Here is an 11,817-nt window from a genome sequence, read left to right on the forward strand (position 1 = left end):
AGATAACTTCTTCATGTAACCTTTACCCACCATGATACTTTTACTCAAAGTTTCACTGCACTTAATACACAATGGAGTGCCCTGTTTACTTGTTGTGATGTTTTAGAAGAGCAGCCCCATTAACTGTGGGGGCCCTCTCCTCATGACCCAGTGGTAGCTTCCTAAGGGTGTGCAGGTTACTGAGGGCCATTGCTTGGGCACAGTGAAGTGAAACTAGGATGACACTACCTCTTGATTTGTGTGGGAGGGAGAATGCTGGTGATAGCTAGACCCCCACCCCCAGTCATGCTTCCTTTTTACACAACAGCTGACTGTTTTTATTATTCATATTTCATGTGGTATCATGGCATGAAAGAGAGTTATTTTCTTCAGGGTGGAGTGCAGGTTACAGCTAGCTCTCAGGTCGCACGGCTCATAACACGTTGGGGCGGGGGGCAGCTTTTCTGGATCCAAAGCATCAAAACAGCCTGCTCAAATAGAAAATAAATATTTCCCCCGAGACGTCATGTGAAAGTCTCTGTAGTTATCCAGATCGTGTAGCTTTCACATATAAAATGAAAACCTCAGTACACATTACATTGCATTTAGCTGACGCTTTTATCCAAAGCGACTTACAATAAGTGCGTTCGACCAACAAAATACAAACTTGAAGAAAACAGAATCTTAAATACATCAGGTTTCATAAAGCTAAAACATTTCAAGTGCTACTGAAATCTAAAGGTCAAATTGTCACTTTTAAATCCTTACTTATAACTGTGCAATAAAGAAAAAAATATTTACCTAATTAAAATTGTGAACAGCACCATTGTCATTTACATATGTAGTGAAGCTTTTTCACACTAATCTGTAATAGGCAAAATGTGATAATCTCCAGGTACATTTAAAAGGTGTTTAATGAACTGCTTGTTAATACTCACATGAATCGCTATCAAACCACCTGTCATTTTTTTTAAAAGCAGTATGTTCAAATTGTTGTTTATTTTCATTTTTTTGTAGATGTTTCTGATTTGAAGTGGCAGATGTATCAGAACTTTTTTTATTTTTAAAAGGTAAGTATAATATTTGGTAGGTTGAATGTGCATTATAGTTTTAAACTTCTAAAACTCAAACAGAGCTCTTAAATGTATATCTGAATTAATCATATTAAATGTTGCATTATTACGCTCAATCAAATCAGTTTAGCCGAGACTCCATTTTTTATTCACGACCACATGGTAAACAGAAAAAAATGTAAAGGATATTAATTTAGTTTGCAACAACAAACAGTTTGTGAGCAACAGAGACATTCTTTTGGAGACCAGTCAAAAACGGAGAGAGGCCAGAGAAAAGAAGAACTGAAAGTCTGTTAGCAACGCAATTAAACTCTGGTAATGAGGTCAGACATCAGATCCAGTGCAAGTGATATCATTACACAGGCTGAGCGAATCGGCCGCTCCAGCTGCCATGCTCTTGCTGTGGGATTAGACTCGCTGTCCTGAGGGCTGCACTTTTACTAGTCTGACCCCTGCTTGCCATTGGGGCACCAGCCACCCCCTGGGCTCTTGGGGGCTCTGGCCCCCAGTCCTGGTGCCGGTGGCACCGACAGGGCTGCGGAGAAGTGAACTGTGCTGCCACGTGGGATGACAGGACTCGCCACTCCATTAGCAGGCGCAGAGACAGGCAGGCACCAGCACACAATCCACCCTCTGTTGCCAAGTACGAATTACTGGGTTCCTCTATTTCAGTCAGCTCATTTGTAAAAACCAACGAACAATGACAAGGTGATAAAAGGACATTGTATCAGAGTGCTGCGTTTGAACCTGTTGAAGGAAGAAGATATGGCTCACAGATAAAACACAAGTTTATCCTTTTTTTTCCTGGGGGAAGAATTTCTGTTTAGTTAAAATGGTGGTACATTCTTGCAAACAAGATTGAAATAATGAAACATACAGATTGTTAGCAGTCTAATTTGTCTACCCCATTGTCTAAAGCCTCGTTTGCAAAGTCCCTAGCAGGAGTCTGCTTAATTTGTCTTTTCTTTTTTGGTCTGCTTGTGTGTTTTGTGCTGTTCTCTTTTTGTCTCCCATGATTACTTTGAGGATATCGTTATGACATTCAGCAGCAACAATAATTCTTCTGTTCTAATTCATATCAATTAGTAGGGGACGGTAATTCAAACTGACAGCACAGTGTATCTTGAAAGGCTAGCGAGGATGTTGTGGCGGCAGCATCACTGTGCAGCCAAAAGCCACCCTCCTTTCCCCTTTATTCCCCCTTTCAGTCCACAACAAGGGGCTCCAAGCAAAGAGGACAATACAAGTCGGAGCCAGTACTTTGATAATTAGTTATTGATTGAGAACAATGGCATGGCGTACACTGTCGTATTAGCTAGACGCCAGTAGGTCGCGACACCAAGAGCAGCCATCAAGAAACGAGGGCCAAAACATGCCTGACTCCCCTAATAAGATATTCCTTCATGTTTTTCTCTTTAATTTCCCTCTTCTTTTCTTTCCTCAGGCATGTTAGTGTTCAGGCTACATAGGGTCAAAAGTATTAATGCTTGTGCACAAACGAGCGTCTGATTAAGGAGAATTTAATTAGAGAATGCCCACTCAAGTTTCTCATACCACATTGCCCTTTTTATATTTATTCCTTCTTTGTTTGTATGACAAGTGTCCAAAGAGAAATTGCATTAAAAACATTGTGAATTTTCTGGCACTGCTTGCATTGTTTTCATAACATACAAAAGTACTGGCTGCCAAATGAAATGCAGAAAAATATTGTGAAGCAGTGTTACTTTCAAAGACAACCTATTCTTGAAGTGTATGTCTCTATGAATTATATTTCATGGCAAGAGTCTGTTGATATAGTCTAATCTTGGCCAGCATTTAAATAGAAAATTAAACACTAGCCGGCTATTATTTTATACACTTGATTGAATTGAACTGTGCATATTTCTCTGATGATGTGATGGTGTGGACGGAAAACAGATTCATTTCAGCACACATATTGATGCTCACAGTGGCATGTCAGAGATTGTCACACAGTGAAAGTTTGGCTTTTAACCAAGCTGTGTGTACACATAATAGAATATCCTCAAATAATTGGTGGGTCTCCCTGCTAAAGAGGAATATGTCAGGTCTGGCATCAGTGTGAAAGAAGCTTCCTAACTCACTTCACCTGATCCGTGGCCTGTAAAGATGCACCTGGCATTAAACAGACAGGGCAGCAGCGTCAACTGAACAATGCAGGACTGTCAGGCCCGACAGCAGGGCACGGCTCCACCATCACTGCTCTGACAGCGAGGGCCTCAGAGGGTAAACTGCTTTGCTGGAACTAATTAAACAGATGAAGTTATGACATGAATATGCAGATGTTGTTTACATTTTACCATATGGTATTATTTCAGATAATAACGCACAGGAGAGCCTTCCCACTCATTAATGTGAAGGGATGGAGTGAAAACACTGTCTATCAAGAGACACTCAGAGCGTGTTCGAGAAATGTGATCAGACTGACACTCGGGTGTTGACATTTATTTCAAGCCACACACTTAACATACATGTTGATAGCTATTACAGCTTGATTTAAATGATTAGCATACTGGATGTTGCACAGGCTATTTATTTAAGTGAAATTATTCTTTAAATCTAACTAACTGTGTCACATTTCTTCTAATTTAAAGTATAAAATAATCATCACAACATTAGCAGTGTCTTGTTACCTAGTTTAACAATATTTTACTCTCTTACTAATCCTCAGCCATCTATTGGCATTTCAATTCAACAGAGTCACTCATGCAGTTAAATCATATTACAGAGCTGCTGTATGTCCGTAGGTTCCCACTTAGAGACGCCTCAGTACACCTGCCATGAAGCTGGTTTAATTATCATTGCACAGCCAGCATTTAACTCAACTTCTCCAGATTTTATTTTTTTTGCAACGTGTTAAAAGTAGTAGGACTGTCGGAGTTCTTTTCCCCCAGTTTTGTGTGCAGCTTTACCATTCCCCCGGAGCGGGTGCTGAGAGGTTAAGAGCGAAAGGGCCGATGGAGTCGCGTTTAGTAAGAAGTGTGGGATCACGGGGGCCAGCTGGTGGGGTGATGGGGAGCATAATTGTGCCCGCTGTGTGGCTAGGGTGGGGGGTGAAAGGATGGGGTGAGAAGCCCTGGAAAAAGGGGAGGGAGGGGACACCTCAATTACCTGTGCTCCCTCTGACCCCTCTCTCCCTCTGTCTCTCCACGGACAGACGCACTGTCTGAGAGGCGGGGCGCGTTTCCACAGGCAGATGCACATCCCCCTCCTTTGTTCAAGATAGCATTCGCTCCTTTTCCTGAGCTGCAGAAACTTAATTGCAACAATCTCCTCTCCATTGCGTTTCTCCGTTTATTTGTCACCATCAAAAATTTGAATTTTCCCTTTTAAAAAATATAAATCAATTAAATGATTTTTCTGTTTTTTATTTATGTTTGATCATGAAACTTGGTCAGGCAATATTAGATTAAAGATGTACAACAAAATAAAAAAAGCGCATTCACCTGAACTGAGCAGTTCTCTCTAACATATTCAGCAGGTTACATGCAGCTGTCATAGTTTATTTTGGAGCTCCTGCTTGGGCTAATACAGTAAGTGACAGAGACTGGTGTAAAATCAATACTTCACAGGAGTGTGATGTCTTAATAAACTCTGTGTGTTGTTCAGACAGGAAAGCTAGACGTGTACGAGAAGGACTACAGCGCAGGCCATTGTGAAGCTGTCAAGTCTAGCCCTCAAAAGCAGATGAAGCTGTCAGATTATTAATATATTTATACTGACAGGCCCCAAGTCCACCCCAAAACCCTCCCCTCTTTCAATGTCTCTCAAAAAATATGCTCAGCTTCAAAGACAGAGGCCACAGGGTTGGATGCAAGGTCGAAGGCCAAATACATTTTGAAAGCAAATTCTCTTCCTTTTGCAACCTGTTTTTATTGCTGTCGCTCCCCTTCTCTGTGGCGACCATTCAGCTGAAACTTAGGCTGAATTGGCAGCAGCTTTCAAAGCGCTTGGCAGCCTGGTGATCCTCAGGAGCGCTCAGCTGACATCTCTCTGGGCTTGTCTATGCTCAGGGGTCAGCGCGAGCCCTGACTCCCAGGACCCACTCACTCAGGCGCTACCATGAGTCAGTCCCGCAGACTGAAATTAAAATGTGAAAAGCTGTGCGACTGAAGGCATTCCTCGCCCCCCATGGCATTCTCCTTTCTCTGTGACAGTTCCTCTGAGACTGCTTTTCTTTCATGTTTCTTTTTTCCCTTTAGATTATTTAACAACATGCGAACAGAGCTGTCAAGAAGAGACATGCTTGATCGACAGAGCAAGGGAGTGTCTTAGTCAACACGGGGTTAAATTCGATTTTCTGCATGTTCAGTACGCTATTCTCTAGCCAGTTATTGCCTTGGCTTGATGTTTTTTGATGGATCAATTATCCATTATAACATGTTGCGAAGCCAAACATTAGGCAACTATGACACCTGTCACAATCTTCTATTAGGTAAGGAAATTGAAATAATTTAATGACAGCTAATTTAGTCTTTGTTTTGAATCTCATTATTGCTGCAGTAATTGTGTTCTAAAAAAACTGAGGGTGAAATATGACTGCACACTCAAAGTAAAGTACCCCGACTAGAGCCATTAATTTGATATCTCTCAATGAAAACAGAAGTGAATACATTTCACTTTATCAGATTCAGACAAACACAAGTTGGAAAGACTATGAGATCTTGGAGATTGTTTGTCCTACTTTAAATTCCAGTTAGATTAAGTTAAAGTCTGAGATAACGCTGCGAAAACAAAGGCAAGAACACACAGCCTCAATATTAAACAGATAAACCAAGAAGAGCCGTGTATGAATGTATAGAATAATGTAAGACAAAAAATTACAATTACATTTTATTATATTCAAAAGATATAAATACGTTGTTCTCGGCAACAGTCATTTAAAACACTCAAACATGACCAATAGTTTTTTTTGACACAGATTCAAACATTCCCAGTAGTCTAAAATGTTAATGAGAATTTTCAATTATAACCCCATCATATTTAGCATCGCACCACATAATAAGCGAAAGATATTACTTTAGATTGGGACAAAGGCGCAGAGAGCTGAATAGATGTGATATGCTTGTCAATAACGCGAATGTGAGAAAGCTGCGTGGGAGCGTCTTATCGGTACATGTGTGCATATACTTGAATTTGCAAGTAAAGAGCCTTATTGGGATTACCCCCGGTACATTCTAGTTAGTATCATAAAGAGAAAGAAGGACTAGATGTGGGGATTCGGTAAGCTCTCTGTCAATGGTTTGGAGTTGAATTGCCTTGGATAGTTCCCTTCATTCCAGGGAATGATCTCAGACCTAATTTACTGGGCAGCTCAGGATCCAAAGCATACAAGGCTCTCCTCTGCATAGAATGTGTGAAATAGATAGACAGCCATCCCTCAGATGTGCAGAAGTAATCTTCAGCCAGAGCTGGTCCAGCAGGCCTCACCCCTAAAGGGATTGATGCAGTGTCAAAACCTTTGGCTCAGGGGTCATCCTCTCTTCTTGCCTCCCCAATCTGACAAAAGCTGAATTTCTTTCCCTCACTATTCGTTTCTCTTTTTTCTTCTATTGAATTCATCAGTGAGGGAGGCATGAGATGTGAGATGTGAATGAAACATTTTCATTAGAAGGGAGGAGAATCCCCGGTCAGAGACAAGGCCAGAGCTGATCTGAGCCAATGACATCCCCACCAATTCTTTCCTTTTTTTTTGTCCTTCTTACTTTCCCCAGCTGTCATTCTCTGCGGTATGTGGCAAGCTGATTGAAATCAGCACTGTGTCAGGGCCGTCATATCTCAGAAAGACATAAAACATGCAGAAACATCAATAAGCAACAGGCCGCTGACAGCTCTGAGGCAGCGATGGCGGCGAGGAGAGATGAGGGGAAGGTTAGGACTCTGGGGGGATGCTGTGCAGTTGAAGTGTCTTCTTCAGGCTTCACTGAGACCCAGGGAAGACAAGATAAAGTCTATCAGGTTATCGCCTAGTTCAAGTTGCTTCTCGGACAGCAAGGCCACTGGGACGCTGGATGTCAGAAGATCTGTGTGTGTGTGTGTGTGTGTGTGTGTGTGTGTGTGTGTGTGTGTGTGTGTGTGTGTGTGTGTGTGTGTGTGTGTGTGTGTGTGTGTGTGTGTGTGTGTGTGTGTGTGTGTGTGTGTGTGTGTGTGTGTGTGTGTGTGTGTGTGTGTGTGTGTGTGTGTGTGTGTGTGTGTGTGTGTGTGTGTAGTAGTGTGTGAGTGATTTGCTGTGTGTGTGTGTGGATGCTGGTGTAATAATTTCTCTCTGCAGGATGAACATTGTCTCATACACTCAATGTAATTATTGTGAAGTGCTCAAGCTGTGAAATGAATATTTTAAATATTATAATTATTATATTTCATTGTTATTATATTTCCAAAATACCAGTAAAACTGCTACATTGCAAATACTTTTTTTTTTTTGTCACATGTGCTCATAAAATAAGATTGATAATGCACTAGTTATACCCAGGAGGGAGAGCCAGGAGATGCTTTGGGATTTCCAGTGTGTATTTAATTCACTAATGGGAGGTAAAGGTGATAGTCTGTTAGATCACAGCCTGACACTACCTCTTACCATTGCTAATTAGGCAAGTTTTTAGCCCTGAAAAACTGCTGAATCTCTCATTTCTCATGCCTGATAATGGTCACCACGGTGCCCTAACCTACCTGTTTAGAATTATGATCCAGGAAAAATGATTTTTACAGGATCCTGACTTTGACGAGGTAAATTAGCATGACGCAGAAGTCTATTAAGGGAGTGGAGTTTTGGCTGAAGTTTCCCCAAAGTGAAAGCTTATTATTTTTGTATTGATGGGTTAACGTTGTGAACAGGCGCCCATCTACATATCAAATGTGACTCCTATTATTTTATGTTTGTCTCTGCTAACAGCGCCTCCCAGCACTCCTCCGTGTTCTCCTCCATCTGCCTCCTGTCCATTGATCAGCCTTCCAGGGCATCAGTCTGTTTAACATCTGCTACAAGTTCCAGCGGCTCAGGTAACTATCTGCTGCTCTCCGCTGCCTATTGATCTTCATGTCCACCTGCAGGAACATCTGTTTCGGCATGTCGTTTGTGAACGCAACCGGCTACCTTGTTTTGCTTCACGTCTTGTCCACTTTCACTCACTCTCACAAACATAATTTACTCCTTAATGCTTGTTAAATTCGCGCTTGCATTGTTCTAATAATGAATTATAATGTAATCACTCATTGTTATTGCATGTTAGCAAATAGAGGGAGTAAAACTTGTAGTGGGAAATTAAAATGTAAAGATAAACATTAACTTCTCAGAACAATTAAAAAGAAAAACAACTATAGATTTATTTTCAAAATAATCTATATTTAGCTCATTCTTAACATGTGGAGGAGCTGCCTTATGTTTTTAACATAAATAGGTTTGTAATTTCACTTAAAAAATATGCTATGGATCTGTTGATTATTTCTATAATTTTTAAATAAATACCCTGTTATTTTGCATTTTAAATCCTAATAATTTAAAATGATATCTGCAGAAAAAAATAGCTTAGATAAGAAGGCATGCACAAAGCAAACTGATGATATCCTTATAATCATTTAACAAAACAATGATGTGTTTTCTCACATAAAGTAAATGAAGTGTTAAATGTGCTGTAAGTGATCATTTAAAACAGTATTAGTTCAGTGGTAGGTACAGTAAACATTTTATTTATTGCATTTACTTTGATCCTGTGCTGAAAGTGAGAGGGACACGGCCCGAGAGCTCGCATTTTTAAATGTTTCTCCTCCAGAGGCTTCCAGAGCCCGGAGGAACCGCTGCTGCTCGCTTTAATTTGCTCTTTTGTAATGATGGGGCGTAGGTTAGTTAATTTCAATTTTTGATTTCAAAAGCTATCAAATACAGCTCAGATGAGAAATCAACTTTCCCAGCTGCCCTGGCTTTGTGGTGGAAAGATCCCCTGCCATTGGTGAAGAGCCCGTCACATGACGAGTCAGGGATTAGTTCAGCAGGCCCATGTTGCCACCACCTCAATTACAGGCTGCCTCTTGTCATTTACCTCCATAACATCTCGTTCTCAGACACAACTCATATTTAATTCATGAAAGCCTGCACAAGAGTAATTGTAATATAGATTGTTGTAGAAAATTTGACCAAATTCAGACCGCAACTTTTTTTGTAATACGTGCCAACGGCTGTGATTGTGTCATTTTCTCTAATATGGGATAAACAAAGATGAGACAATGAATCTCTAATTTTGGTCTGATAAAATACTGAAAAGGATATAATTTAAATAAACATGGAACTTCATCAAACAACATAATATAGAACGACACTTTGTTATCAAAATTATACTCTGCACAACATTTGCAATGATGAATTTAATTTGAAAAGTCCTAATTCTTTTTGATTCACAACATATCAAAACCCTAGATCTTATCCTGTGTCAAAAAAAAAAAAATATAGAAATGTAGTCTGTTGTTTTAAGCAATATACTTCACAGATATTCATTTAAAATTAGTTTAAAAAGACTATTTCCTTCAAATAAATGACTTTTTTTTTAATAACGGTGCTGATTGTTGACTCTACAGAAAAGTCAAAGCATGTTGGTCTGTGTGTGCGAGCATTTTTTATGTTCTTATGAAGACTTTGGTTTAGAAATTTGAATCGATTCCAACATTTCCTTCTTCTCCCAAACGATCCCTCTTTTCCTTTGCAGAACACACACATAGACAATTTAAGTAATCAAAGAATCTCTCCTTTTCATATCAATCATTTCTCGCTGCAAAAAATAGAGCGGAGGTGATTTCTGGACATATCACAGGATTATATCCGCTTGACAGTTGCGTTATTCTATGTGGTTTCCATGACAACTGTTTGGGTGAGGCCTCCAATAAAACCAACCTCAGCTGTCATCTCTTCACCTAAAAGCTTTGTAATTGCTCTCATTTGCATACTACAATTAAGTGTGTTAGCTCACAGCAAGAACAATCAACCTCCACTAAAGACTGGGGATAGTATAATTATTATATCAGTGGATTTGTATAAAACATTACTGACGAGCCTTTGTTTGACGTTGGCGTTCCACTGTCAGGCTAGCTTTACCACTTATTTTCATCTATATACATATTTCACAGACAGTGGGTAATGCATAGGCATGCTGGTTTGAAAATTATCATTTTAAATATGGCTTTATGGTCACAAAAAAAATCTATTTTATTCTACCAATTAACATATAGTTTCCTGTCTGTCGGTCAATATAGTAAAATATATATTTGTATGCATTTGATAGAAGGCTTTTTGATACAGTGGTGCTCTTGACTAGCTAGAAACAGAATGATCTGCAGTAGTGGGAGACGGTTTGAACTGCTGATTGAATGGAAAGGTTATGTGCATTGAGCTCAAAGCATTGTTTCTCTTTCCCTCAGATGCGTCGAGGCTGTAATGAAGAGCTCTTGAACTCGCAGTAAGAGAAACTGTGACAGGAGTTCAGGAGGACGCCTCTTTGGCTCTGCTGGACGTACGACACACACACACTCACATGTCACACATGCACCCAGAGACAGCAACAAACAGCTAATACAGAAATCAAAATGAAGCTGTCACTCAGACGTTGGTTCACAAATCACTAGATTTTCATTTAAGGTGTCCAGTGGCCAATCTTTCTACTGATATTGGAAAAATATCAAAAATCTACCTCTGCGCTTCTGCTTTTTTATTTTCTCTTTTCCTGTTATTTATTTGTTGGCAGTGCTTTGACATGAGGTTAGAAATGCAATATGAGACACATCTTCATGGAGGCATAACTTCAGTTTATGAACTATAAAAGCTGCCGTATTTCTAGCTTTCAGAGCTTTATTATCATACCTGTGGTGCTGCTGTGAGTCTTTAGGCAGGTACATTTTATTTTGAGATTTTTGCCTTCAGGCCCTGATTTGAAATGGAAGACCCAATGGCACAAATGGCAAGTGCATCATTCCTAGCTCTCTGCAGCCTCCCAACACAAACTGGTCAAGCAGAAATGAGACCTGCATCAATTTTAATTTGTATTTATCCTGCTGATGACCCGCTCCTTTCACTCCACTGTTGGAGGCACAAATTACACCCATCATAATTCTGATTCCAACGGCCCACGGTGTGCTATCAGAAAATGAGCATGGTTATATACCACCGGCGGGTTCAAGGTGTCACAACACAATTATACAATCATGCAACCTGACGAGCTCTAACTGGTCGCCGTTGTATGACAACTAAGCTGGAGGGCCACGCTGTCTGTCACATGCAGGCGGGTAAGATAAGTTCACAGAAGAGTAGACTGCGCCTTAGTGTCTGCGGCTCTCTATCTAAATCAGTTAAATATCACACAGATGCTGCAGTCTGGGGAGATTTGTTTGGGGAAGTATAAAGACCTGCATCTGAAGTTATCTTTGACTTGTCATGTTTTTATTTGGCACAGAAAATTGAGCATGGAGGGGGGGGAAAAAAAACATAAATCAACGTAATAACATTGGCTCCCTGTGTATCATTAATATAATTAAGTCATCAATGAGGAAGGTTTCAAACCTACTACACACTGCAGTGCTGTGCAGCAGCTCACTGTGACTTTCAATCAACCCTAATCCTTGTATCTCATAAAACTTAGACCAAAAAATGAAGGGAAGCTACCCAGCCTGGATCCCCGGTGTGATCTCAGTGTCAAGCCATTAGGCTGTGTGAAATGAGGTGCCACTCATGAGTTATAATGCTGCACATCTATAGATGCACTGGTAA

General features: G+C 40.3%; 1 long non-coding RNA gene across 1 annotated transcript in view; it reads left to right on the forward strand.

The window, feature by feature from the left end:
• Positions 1–11,346, forward strand: part of LOC117448719 (uncharacterized) — a 66,436-nt gene extending 55,090 nt beyond the window's left edge. The window contains exons 3-4 of the long non-coding RNA XR_004552367.1: positions 7,963–8,069; positions 10,476–11,346. This is a non-coding gene — a long non-coding RNA (uncharacterized lncRNA). The remainder of the gene's footprint in view (positions 1–7,962; positions 8,070–10,475) is intronic.
• The last annotated feature ends 471 nt before the right edge of the window (positions 11,347–11,817 follow it).

This window comes from Pseudochaenichthys georgianus, chromosome 6 (genome assembly GCF_902827115.2).
Source record: "Pseudochaenichthys georgianus chromosome 6, fPseGeo1.2, whole genome shotgun sequence".
Taxonomy (NCBI): Eukaryota; Metazoa; Chordata; class Actinopteri; order Perciformes; family Channichthyidae; genus Pseudochaenichthys; species Pseudochaenichthys georgianus.